We start from the raw sequence: 13,079 nt of genomic DNA on the forward strand, positions 1-13,079 counted from the left end.
CGAGATTCGGGCTGCAACAATAAACATGTTACCCAAATTTCATAGGTTTGAGAGCAAACAACCGTATATTCATCTAAACAAATTTTTGACAATCTGTCAAACGTTTAGAAATCAAAACTTAGATGAAGAGGGTATTAAATTAAGATTGTTTTCCATGACTTTAGAGGATCGTACGGCTGCATGGCTGTATTCTCTTGCTCCAAATTCCATCACATCATGGGAACAACTATCTAGGAAGTTCATGGCTAAGTTCTATCCCATGGTAAAGACTGAAAAAATTAAGTGCCCGCACCATGATCCATATCTTTTGGTCAATTGCCCACACCATGGGCTTGACAAAGCTGATCTAGTACATTTCTTTTACAAAGGATTACTTCCAGCACATAGGAACATGATTGAATCCATGCACAAGGGTAGGTTCATGAACCAAACCCCTGATCAAGCCTATGAGTTCCTTGTAGACTTAGCTAAAAATGCCCAAAATTGGAGTAGCTACGGTCAGGAGATAGATAGAAATGATTATGGGTCTAGAGAACCAAGTACCTACGAAATAAAAATAGATCCCGAACTCAAAAATGTCATGTCCAATCTGGTGAATGGGGTGAATAATCTAAGCAAAAAGTTGGATGCTTTTACGGTTTCCACTAACTCAAACTCACAAAAAGAGTCAAATCCCATCAAGAAAGTGGAACATAAGCCACAAGGCTTATGCATCTTGTGTAACAGTTCTGAGTATCTAGTGGAGTGTTGTCCTAGTCTACCCAACATTAAGGCTGAGCAGGCAAATGCTCCAAATTCATATAATGCCTTTAAGAAATCCACTCCCAATTCATTCAACCCAGTTTATCACCCTGATAATAGGTTTCATCCGAATTTCTCATACAGGCAGACTGAACCTATTCAGCATCAGGGTGGTCCACCAGGTTTTCAGAAAAAATTTTCAGGATAGGTCCACCACAGATGAACCAATCATTAGCTCCACTTGTCCCTCCTTATAGTGCCCCTATCACTCAGCAGTCTACATCGTTGGAAGCCATGATGGCTAACATGATGAAGCAGCAACAAGACTTCATCCAACAGCAACAACAGACCAACATGGCTCAAACCTAGACTAACCAATTCCATGCGCAAGCGATTGCAAAACTTGAGGTTAGTCTGAGCCAAATAGCTAACTCTCTAGGGGATAGGAAGAGAGGTGAATTACCCAGTCAGCCAGTGCCTAACCCTAGTAGGCAACAGAATCAAGGGCCAAGAGACCAGTTTCAGATTGATTCGAATAAAAAGTCAACCCATGAAGTCTAGGCAATTATCACTTTACGGTCTGGCAAGCAAGTGGACAACAAGGTCCAACTTTCTATACAAGAAAAAGAAGAAAAGCATGAACCGAGCCCCACTCAGAAAAAGGCACAAGAACAGGAAATACAAGGAATAGAAGAGAAACCAATTGAGACATACACACCCAAGGCCCCCTTTCCTAGTAGACTACAAGACTCAAAGAAAAAATCTCAGTATGATGAAATCATGAAAGTCTTTAAAAATGTCCAAATAAATTTACCTTTTCTAGATGCCATCAGACAGATCCCCTCCTATACAAAATTCTTAAAAGACCTGACCACGGTGAAAGGAAAACCAGTATTCCTAGGCAAGCTGTGATGGCGGCACAAGCCTCATCTCTCATTTAACAACAGATTGCCCCAAAATACAAGGACCCTGGTTGCCCTACTGTTGAAATTAAAATAGGAGAAACCATCATTCGGAGAGCTCTCCTAGATTTAGGAGCTAGTGTGAGCCTGTTACCCTATTCTATTTACACAGAGTTGGGTTTGGGGAAATTAAAACCCACAAACATCACTCTTTCATTAGCAGATAGGACTGTAAAGTACCCCAAAGGAATTGTGGAGGATATGATTATAAAAGTTAATGAGTTCTACTACCCTGTGGATTTTGTAGTCCTTGAAACTGAACCAGTAAAAAATCCAGAAAGTCACATCCCGATGATCCTAGGTAGACCATTTTTGGCCACTTCAAATGCTGTGATTAGTTGCCGAAATGGAATAATGACTCTAGCCTTTGGGAACATGACTGTCCAGCTCAATGTTTTTCACAGTAGTAGTCAGTCAACTGAGATGGACGATTTGGAAGAAATTCACATGATTGAGAACATAATTAGCAGTTCTTTTGAAGAGTCCAATTATTCTGATCCATTAGAAAGATGTTTGGCTAATTTCGGTCAAGATTGTGAATCAAGTCAGGAGGTTAATGCATTGTTAGATTCCATTCCTGTGATGGATACTAGCAGATGGGCCACCAAATTTGAATCATTGCCTATTTCGGAATCTCAGCTAGTGCTATCCAATGTCAAACCTCCCCAGCTAGAACTTAAAGACCTTCCCGAAAACTTGAAGTATGCATTTCTTAGAGACAATAACACCTTATCTGTTATTATTGCATCGAATCTGACTAAAGAATAGGAAGAGAGTTGTTAAGTATCCTTTGGAAGAATCAGGAAGCTATCGGTTGGTCTATAGCTGATATTAAGAGGATTAGTCCTTCTGTGGTCCAACATAAATCCATCTAGAAGAAGATGCAAAAATCTCTAGAGAACCACAAAGGCGACTTAATCCAATCATGAAGGACGTAGTTCGAACCGAGGTTATCAAGCTTTTAGATGCAGGAATTATATATCCTATTTCTGATAGTCAGTGGGTAAGCCCAGTTCAAGTCATACCCAAAATGTCTGGCATCACTGTGGTGAAAAATAATCGCAATGAGTTAGTCCCTACTCGAGTCCAAACGGGATGGCGAGTATGCATCGACTATAGGAAGCTTAATGCCATGACTAGGAAAGACCATTTTCCTCTATCCTTCATCGATCAAATGCTAGAATGTCTAGCTAGCCACTTTCATTACTGTTTCCTCGATGGTTATTCTGGATATAACCAAGTCCCTATTACACGTGAGGATCAAGAGAAAACCATGTTCACCTGTCCTTATGGCACTTTTGCCTATCATCGCATGCCTTTTGGGCTATGCAATGCACCGGCTACATTCCAGCGGTGTATGATGAGTATTTTCTCCGACATGGTGGAGAAATTTTTAGAAGTTTTCATGGATGACTTTTCTGTATTTGGATTTAATTTTGATGAATGTCTACACCACTTGACACTTATTGTAGAACGCTGTAAAGAGAAAAACTTAGTTCTTAACTGGGAGAAGTGTCATTTTATGGTAGAATCAGGTATGGTTTTAGGACACATTATGTCACAAAGGGAAATTGAGGTGGATAAGGCCAAATTAGAATTAATTGCTAAATTGCCACCTCCCAAGACTATTAGAAAAATTCGATCATTTTTAGGGCATGCGGGTTTTTACTGCCGCTTTATCAAAGATTTCAGCAAAATATCAAAACCCTTATGTGATTTGTTGGCCAAAGATGCTATTTTTAATTTTTCACCGACTTGTGTAACTGCTTTCGAAAGACTGAAGTCTGAATTGACTTCAGCACCCATCATAAGGTGTCCTGATTGGAGTCGTCCTTTCGAAATCATGTGTGATGCATCTGATTATGCCATAGGTGCTGTCTTAGGTCAGCGAGTGGAAAAGCTTCCCCATGTTATATATTATGCGAGCAAAACTCTAAATGTCGCCCAACTCAACTATTCCACCACTGAAAAAGAATTATTGGCAATTGTTTTTGCTCTAGATAAATTTCGCCCCTACCTGATAGGATCTATGGTTCTTGTTTATTCTGATCATGCCGCCCTTAAGTACCTTCTCACAAAGAAGGATGCTAAGGCAAAGCTCATTCGTTGGATCCTATTGCTCCAAAAATTTGATCTCGAAATTCGAGATAAAAAAGGATCTGAAAATGTAGTAGCTGACCACTTGTCCAGACTGATTGTTGAGTCATCTGCAGAATCCTTACCTGTATCCGAAACTTTTTCGAATGAACAACTAATGATGATTTCCCATACCAATGTTCCATGGTATGCTGACATAGTCAACTACCTCGTTACCGAACAAATGCCCAGCTCTTGGACCAAACAGGAGCAATTTTGTTTCCTAGCTCGTGTGAAGTGGTATTTTTGGGATGAACCATACCTATTTAAATAATGCCCTGATCAGATCATCAGACGGTGTATCCCTGAATATGAACAAAGGAAAGTTCTTTCCTTTTGTCATGACCATGCTTGTGGTGGTCATTTCAGTGGTAAAAAGACGACTGCAAAGGTTTTGCAGTGCGGATTCTATTGGCCCACACTATTTCATGACTCACACGAGTATTGTAAAGCATGTGACCGATGTCAAAGACTAGAAAAAATTTCAAGAAAGAATGAGATGCCCCTGAACCCGATCTTAATTGTAGAAATCTTTGATGTTTGGGGTATTGATTTTATGGGTCCTTTTTCTAAGTCATTTGGGCACCAGTACATACTCCTAGATGTTGACTATGTGTCCAAGTGGATTGAGGCTGTCGCATGTAAGACCAATGATCATAAAGTAGTGATCAAGTTTCTTAAGGAGTCTGTCTTCGCTCGCTTTGGCACCCCTCGTGCTATCATTAGTGATGGGAGGAAACATTTTTGCAATAGACTTTTTAAAGCCCTTGCTAGGAAGTACAACATCACCCACAAGGTCGGTACACCATATCATCCACAAACGAGTGGACAAGTTGAGATTTCCAATAGAGAAATCAAGACCATCCTTGAAAAAACTGTCAATCCATCTCAAAAGGATTGGTCCCTTAGGTTAACAGATGCATTGTGGGCATATCGTACAGCCTACAAAACACCAATTGGAATGTCGCCATATAGGATTGTCTATGGCAAGGCTTGCTATTTACCTGTCGAGTTAGAACACAAGGCCTATTGAGCAATCAAACGCCTAAATTTCGATCTCGACAAGACGGGAGAACATAGAAAACTTCAGCTCGATGAGCTTGAAGAAATTAGGAACGATGCTTACGAGTGTGTTAAGAAGTACAAGGATCGCATGATGGTCATGCATGATAAAATGATTACTCGTAAAGAGTTTCACCAAGGACAAAAAGTTCTTTTATATGATTCTCGATTACATCTATTTCCTGGAAAACTTAAATCTCGCTGGACTGGCCCATACACGGTAGAGAAAGTGCATCTGCATGGTGCGGTAGTATATGCAATACTAAGGATGGTAGGTCGTTTTAAGTCAATGGACATCGTTTAAAACCATACCTTGAGTATCTAAGTCCAGAAGTCGAGGAGACACTTCTGACCGACCCTGTCTATCATGAATGAATTAGAATTGTCTGGCTGAAGATAAAACTTAGCGCTCTTGGGAGGCAACCCAAATTATATAAATTGTAAAAATTTACTAACATGCAGGTTTGGGAGTTTTTGGCCCCAATTGTCAATTTACCTACCCATATCAGGTAACTTCTCCTCTGCCCTATTACTGCTTTAAATTTTCTTTAACGTTGAGGACAATGTTAGATTTAGGTTTGGGGGTGTTTTTAAGCATTTAAAATATAAAAAAAACCTAATTTCTGTACAACACACAAGGCATATAAAATCTAAGAGCCCAATGACTAGTCGGAAGTAGTGCAAAGTGAGTTCTTTTTATTAAGTTCCTTTTAGTGAGTTGTAAACTAATTAGTACTTTGAATTTCACAACACATCTGACCTGCATTTCTAAGGTATAGGGTCGACATTGTGTTGAGAATATGGTAGCAACCTCGAATCCTGATGAATCATCTTTTTCTGATTCACAAAAAAAAATATAAAATAAAATAAAATAAAATAAAATAATAAAATTTTGTGGATTTAGTTAGGTACATCGAAAAGGGCTACCTATTGTCAAAGGTCAGCGGGCTTGTGATGAGGAACCCGAGCATGGTCCGTTGGGGAGTCTTGATGCCCGACACCTCATGCCAACTGGTGCGAGAATTGTCGACTAATTGCTCGCTACATGGAGGAATATCACAGGAGTAAAAGTGCGCAATATATACATTATCATATTTTTTGAAAAAAAAATCTGTATATTACCTTAAGAAAGACAATAGTGTGAAAGCCGTCGTTGCAAAAATTTGAGTAAATTAGAATATTACAAATAAAGCCCATGAGGTATTAAAGTAAATATCCATAGCTCTCGAAATCCTGCAGATAAGATGATTTTGAATCAGCAAATAGGTCTTGTCCGACCAATTCTTGGAAACTACTAGCATTAGCAATATTTTGGAGATCCCAAATCTTAGCTTGTGCATGGTTCAGACTTCACTGAGCACTCAAGTATAAATAAGTCTTACAACTTCCTAACGGAAAACTTAATGACTTCAACTTAAATTGCATACTAGCCTAGAATTTGGGCTACTTAGTAATTAAAACATTGTGTGCTTTTGAAATTCTTATCATTTATGTACTTGAAATTAGACTTTCATTTCATAAAACAAATTTTATTTTGGGATTGAAGTTTGTGGGTAACTTCACTGCAAACCCTCACGAGACAACACTCGTCCACTAGGGTAACCTAGGGGTTTAACGGCTTGTTGCACGTGCAAAGTGCAATCGTGATGCTCTACGAAAGTGGGTACGTATCTCAGATTTTATGTACTTAGCTTCAATAAAAAGTTATGGGTTAGACTACATCTTTTGTGCCCTCATTTTATCGTTTGCTTATTAATTGCTAGAGACTAGCAATAAGCTGGTTGGGGGGTGTGATGAGAGCACAAAAGTGCAATCATCATACCATCTTAATTAGTATTATAGCTAATTATTAATAATAAAATTAACTAATTAACATTGTATTTGTGTTTGAGTACAAGTAACCCAAGAGACCCAATAACAATGGGTTTGAGCCCAATGCCTGGCAGCCCGAGCTCAAGTCAAGCCAGCATTCCAGCGCGTCCCAATCCTCCACGCCATCAGCGACATCCTAAGGATCTCACGATCAGCCCAGATGCGTCTCCAGCTCCCAGTCTGCCCTTGCAGCACCAACTTGATTGTGCCAGGCTGTCCACGTCTTCAGCGCATCCCCACCATGCCTCACAGCCATCCAGCCAATTTCCCAATCCTCCATACCATCAACGCAATCGAAGCAACATATCTTCTCCCAGCAGCCGTCCGTTTTTCCTCCCAGCAGCCATCCGTTTCTTCTCTTCCGAGTTCCAGCTCCTTCTCGTGAAGCCAGCGAATCCCATATGCAGCGTCCCAGCCGATTCAAGGAGCCGCTTCAGCCGCCCGTGATTCTCCCCCAAATCCCAGCATCCCAGCCTCTTCTCCCGTCCGTATTCATCATCCACGGATCCGCTCCTCCCAGCACCGATTTCGGTCGCCCATTTCAAAGATCCACAGCTTCATCCCGTGCGGAAACAAGGGGGAAGAAAGGATCCCACGCCCACTTCTAATCCGGCGTCCACAAAGCTTCCGAATTCCACATCTCTTCCAGATTTGAAATCCCAAGCGTCCGAGCTCCATGGATCACGCCGGCCGGTCCAGCCTCCTCCGCATCCAAGCACCCGCGGCGCTCTTCATCCGGATCCACCTCCCAAGATCCCGCGGCCGTTTCTCCTCCTCTCCATGCGCAATCAAGGGATCCATGCTCTGGCGATCTATAAGAAGGGGAGAACGAGAGGAGGAGGGGGGTCCTCGGTTGGGGTTGAGGCCAAGAAACAGAGAGGAGGAGGGGAGGTTCTCGGCTTGGTGAGGGGAAGCTCTGTTCAAAAGAAACAGAGGAGGAGCTCTGTTTTCCGAGAAGAAGGAAGAAAAAAAATAATATTTTATTTTTTTTTAGTGTTCAACCGAGAGGGGTTACTTGTTCCCTTGTTTTCATTTTTTTTTTCCTTCTTACTTTTGTAAGCATTTTCCTTTTTATGCAAGCTATTAAATTTTCTTTTATGCAATCCATGTTATAGGTTTTGTTTAATTTCTGTTCTTTTATGCAATCCATTAATTTTTCTTTCATGCAATCTATGTTCCAGGCTTCAATCTTCTTAAGCACTATTTTCATCCATGTCAAAGTTTTTCTTTGAGTAGTTAAATATTTCATTAAATTTATAAATGCTCTTCGATTCCAAGTATCCGTCTTTTGTTTACTTTCAAATAGAAAACATTCTCTGGTAAACTAAAGAATCATTCAACATCCCCGAAGTAATGTTCTTCTTTTGTTATTCAAAAATCGATTTTGAATCCGAGTGAATGTTTTAATTTTAATGCAACTCCAATCACCTCCCTGTGGATCGACCTCTTACGACCACTATTCTTCGAGTAGAAAAGGTAAGAGTAAAATTAAATTAAACTTTGTTTGTCGGTTCTAACAACGATCTGTTTAGCATATTTTTAGGTAAACAGGAATCAGACAACAGGAAACAACACATGAAAGATGCTTGGGAAGAAGAATGAAGGTTGTGTGAGATATACTTCTAATTCTATTGCCATATATACCAATTTTGAAGATTTGAGCGGCAGATTCCAAAGAGGTATGTGATATTGCTATTAGCTTCACTTCGAGTAGTACTAATGAGAAGAAGATTGCTACTTCTTTAGCTTTCTATATGGATAAATCTAAGAAATGGGATGTAAAAGGTCAAGTTGGTGTGATTGTTGCCTAGTTTCCTTAGAAACACTAAAAAGAGGTCTAATTCTGGTGGTGAAGCAGACTCTTCCATTCAGCTTCTAAAGATCGAGGACAAAGGTGTTGAACATGAATATAAGTTCAAAGTCTTGATTAAGCTCTCTTATAATCCTTTATTTTGTTGGGATAAGAGGATTGTTGTTAACATGATTGGTTCTTTTGATGTTGTGGAGAATTTTGAAGATGACACTATATCTAAGAAGCATATGAAGATTTTTCACAATCTTATGTTAACACTTGAAGAGTGTAAGAAGGTCTATCCTGAGTATAAGAAACAAAGAAAGCTCTGGCTCTTCAAAACCTATTTTTGAGAGTCTTGTGGTAATCTTGGGAATTCTAGTGATGCTGGCAGTGAGGTTCCTATCATCAGAAAGATAGTTTAATCTGGTTCAGCTGGCTCAGCAGGCAGTTGAAGAACCTCAGTTTTAAACATGGTCAATGTTGGTTTTGTCCCTTAACATAAGGTGACAACTGATGGTGCCCTACGGAACAAGCTGGTAGGTTGGATCCCTGGCTAAATTCTCACAAAGTGCCGTCTGGGGTGGTTGAACATATAGCTTCGACAGGAGCTAATACTATCGAGTGTCAGTCCAAAGTCTAGTGAAGGCAATGATATTGCATATGAATCCTTATTGTAGTTGTGAAAAGATAGCATCAGATGGCCAAGAATTGGTTTAGGATGAGGTGGCTAGAACTATGGTCTTGGTTGGGTTTTCCATGAGCAAGAGTGCATGCCCTGTAGGTATCTATTCTTAAGATATTTGCATCTTAGAGAAGTGAAGACGAAGTTGGATAAGTTTGGATAGTCTTAGGCTAAAGGGAATTATAGATTGACTACGATTGGTCTATTTGATAGGAACCCCAGGAACCAGCTCATTGATATTGATCGCAAATGTAAGTTGTCAATTATAAAGGATGCGAGTATCTTGTTGGAAGAGCTTAGAAATAAGGTGCGGAAGAAGTCAAGCAAATGGTTAAGATAGAAAAGGAATTCCTAGAAAAGGAGTTTCAAGACGGTGGTGATGGTGGCTCTTCTTAAATTTGATCTTTTGTCGTAACTGGAGTGGTTTTATTTTCATCATGAAGCTTGTAGCATGGAATGTTAGGGGTTGGAAAACCCTAGAAAGATGATTTAGTAAAGTATAGAATCTAGCGGGTTCATTTTTGTATGCTTGCAAGAGCCAAATTTCTTATCCAATTTCTCCCTTTTTGGAATCTTTTGGTGGTTCTAGTATCAAATCTTGGTTTTGGTTGGATGTGGATGGTGCTTATGGTGGATTTTTCATCGGTTGGTTTGATCAGTATGTGAACTATTTAAATTAGGTCAAAAGGAAACACTCTATTTTAGTGAAGTTATCTGGGGCAGGCAAAGAGGTCTAGTGTAAGCTTCAATTTTACACACTTGAAGACTAAACTATCTGGGCAAGAAACTTAAGAAATTCTAGAATTAAGGAAGTAAATGAATTTAAACTCAAAGGCAAGATGATGAACTTAGTGCTAGAGGCTAACTAGAGACAACAAGTAGCTTACCTTACTATTGAAGGCCCTTGCTATCATCCCCCGACATCCACCGATCATTGCAGAAGGATGCTAAACTGTCAAAATCCACCAATTCTACCGCAGTCGATCCCGGAATCCCCCTGGAATCTACTAGAGTTGAATAGAATTGATAGTCAACTTTAAAGACCACGCAATAGCACGTATCTAATAGGATAGTGATTACGGGTATCGATCCACAGGGATTGGGGTATAGTTGTTTTTTTAAAAATAAAAATATTTAAAAGGATGAATTTGTGAAGACTATTAAACTAAGCAATCTAATAAAAGAAAATGCAATTAAAAGGATATCAGTTTGGGAGAACCTAGGGCAAGAAATTCACCACTAACATCGGAACAAGGGTTATTTATATTTTATTTCGTTCTTGGGTTAACATGCAAATTGGCTACAAGCCTAATAAGCATTTAAAAATTCACAAAAGTAATTTGGGCATAATCCATCTTCAGTTGGCATGAAATGTCTACCCTAATCTAAGGTGGCAGCACATCGCATCTTCCCTAAGCATGGACTATCTTATATTTACTTAGTGATCATGAAAAACAGTTGTATAAACTTCACATTTAAAATCACAGAAATTAAACATGAAATAAAAGAAGATATTCATTAAAAACAATAAGTTCATACAACTCCAAGAACATAAAATAAAATATAAAACCCGTGTCCCTTTGTTAGGGCTGCATCCGGCCCCAGTGAAGAGATTAGCCTTTCATGGAGTCGTGGGCGACAGTAGCGGTGGCACAGCAGCAGGCTCCCATTTCTATCACGATCGGCTCCCTCTGCCTCAGCACTTCATTTTTTTTTCTTTCTTTTGAGAAGGCATTCCCAAAAGACCCAAACTCTTGTCTCTCCTGTTATTTCATCTTCTTCCGTGGGAACTTGCCTGTGAACCCGAACTCTTCTTCTCCCCTTCGTGAATTTGGCCTCTGAGGAGATGGGAGAAGCCTCCCCCCCTGGTGGGGGAAGAAGGAATGGGATCAGCCCCCTCCCCTGGTGGGGAAGAGGAGGAATACCCCCCCCCCCCCCCCGGTGGGGGAGTAATGAATGGAAGAGAAGAATGCCCCTCCTCGGTTCACGCCTGAGCCTTTTATAGGCTGCACTCTCTCTTTCCTCTTCCTTATTTCGAATCATGGATAAGGATGAACCCTTTGCCGTTGGGATGAAGTTTGGACTGATTCGTTGGACTGCTGTGGTTCGGATCTTAGATCCGGCTGCTGGGATGCTGATCAAAGGAGAAGATGCGTGAAGCCGGACGCGTGGGAAGATGAAGTCAATCCGAACGGCTGGAATGCTAGTTCGGTTGGGAGGAAGTGGCTCACAGGTTGCTTTATTTTCGGAGAAGATGACTCTAGAATGCAGGGGATTTGGATAAAGAAGAGATGGACTACATCCGTGGATGAGGTGCTGGGAACGGAACTGGAAGCTGATCCCTTGAATCGTGGATGATTAGGGAGGATATGGCTCACGAACGGGATGCTGGAACTCTGTTCCGAAGTAGAGATAAGGATGCAAGGCTGGGAGATGAAGCTCGTGAAACAGGGGAGGCGTGGGTGGATGAAGGCTATCGTGAACGGGAGATACACGTAACAGGGGATTTGATGCGGTCGTGGGATGAACGTAGATCACGAACGCGATCCGGAGGGAGGCTAGGACAGGTTCTGGATTTGGTTTGGAAGGAGGTTACGGCTGTGATGTGGAGCATTGGTTGTGGGAGGGAAGCAGGGAATGTTTGGATTTGCTGGTGACGTGGATGTAGTGGGAGAGAAGAAGCTGCTGGGATAAGGATGATCGCAAGCTGGGAGATGTGATCTAATCCGGAACGTGGAGGAGAAGCTGGATGAAGCTGAGAGGGAGAGTTTATCCGTGGGTGAATATAAGGTGAACTGGGAGTTTGTTCCGAAGCAGGGGAAGATGTGGAGAGCGTTGGATGAACTGAAATGCTTCGGCTGAAAGGCTGAGATCCGTTCGTGATGCTCATCCCGGCTGGACACGAGATATCCGGATGCGAGAGAGGTTGGAGCTGGGACGAAGAGCTGAATCCGCGTGGAACGGGATGGCTGGGATTTGGGTTCATCCAGATGCGGCTCTGTTTCATGGAAGGAGCTTTGGATGCCGAACTATGAATGGGATGCAAACGGAATAGAGATACGATGGGGAGATGAAGTTTAGATACGAAAATCACTCGAGGTTAGCTGGGAGGTGACGTGGAACAGGGGAGGAAAGGATAACGTGGAAGCTTTGGATGCGGAAGGGAACAGGGGAGGTGATTCGAAGTTGGATGATGGTCCGGAAAACGTTGGGTTGTTGTTCACGGCTGAGATGAACTCTGAACGGGAGCTGGGGAGTTTGGAAGTGCTGCCGTTGGCTGGATAAGGATGCAAGGCTTGGATGTTGATCCATGGGATACTCGGTCGCAGGAGAAGATCTGTGATCCGGAGAATGGGGAGAGGGCTGGATGTAGGATGATGTGGACGCGAGATAAATGGTTGAAATAACTTGCGGTTGGAGTTGTGGTACATGGAGAACGTGAACTAGGGATAGCCATGTGTTGAAGAGGAAATTGAGAAGATCTGATTCACGGGGTGCGTGTCATTCGGGTTCGGGGGTCATCCCAGATGAATTTGATTTGACCTGCATACATTAGATGGACCAATATAATCAAGCAAAAATCGAATTATTTTTAATAATGCAATGATGAAGATAATTCAATTTTTAGTTGAATTTACAAAAATATGTGAATTAAAATAACGATAAGTGCTATGAATAAGATATTAATTTATGCATTATATAGCACTTATCAAGAATCTATCATGCCAAAAACTAAAAGCAACCACAAGCTAACATATATTAATTAAGGAAAATGTTCATTGCACTAATGTGTGAAAAAACTAAGTATATATACATAGTGTGTGTCTAT

At 41.1% G+C, this 13,079-nt stretch overlaps 1 long non-coding RNA gene across 1 annotated transcript; it reads right to left on the reverse strand.

Annotated features, from left to right (window-relative positions):
- Positions 1-1,078: 1,078 nt before the first annotated feature.
- On the reverse strand, positions 1,079-12,772 carry LOC148703701 (uncharacterized). Its single transcript, XR_016400203.1, has 2 exons — positions 6,024-12,772; positions 1,079-5,942 (listed from the first exon to the last, which is right to left on the reverse strand). It is a non-coding gene; the product is annotated as an uncharacterized LOC148703701 (long non-coding RNA).
- Between the last annotated feature and the right edge of the window lie 307 nt (positions 12,773-13,079).

The sequence above is a fragment of the Phoenix dactylifera genome, chromosome 4 (assembly GCF_051530095.1).
Source record: "Phoenix dactylifera cultivar Ajwa chromosome 4, Ajwa_hap1_PhDact_Kaust_v1.1, whole genome shotgun sequence".
Classification (NCBI taxonomy): domain Eukaryota; kingdom Viridiplantae; phylum Streptophyta; class Magnoliopsida; order Arecales; family Arecaceae; genus Phoenix; species Phoenix dactylifera.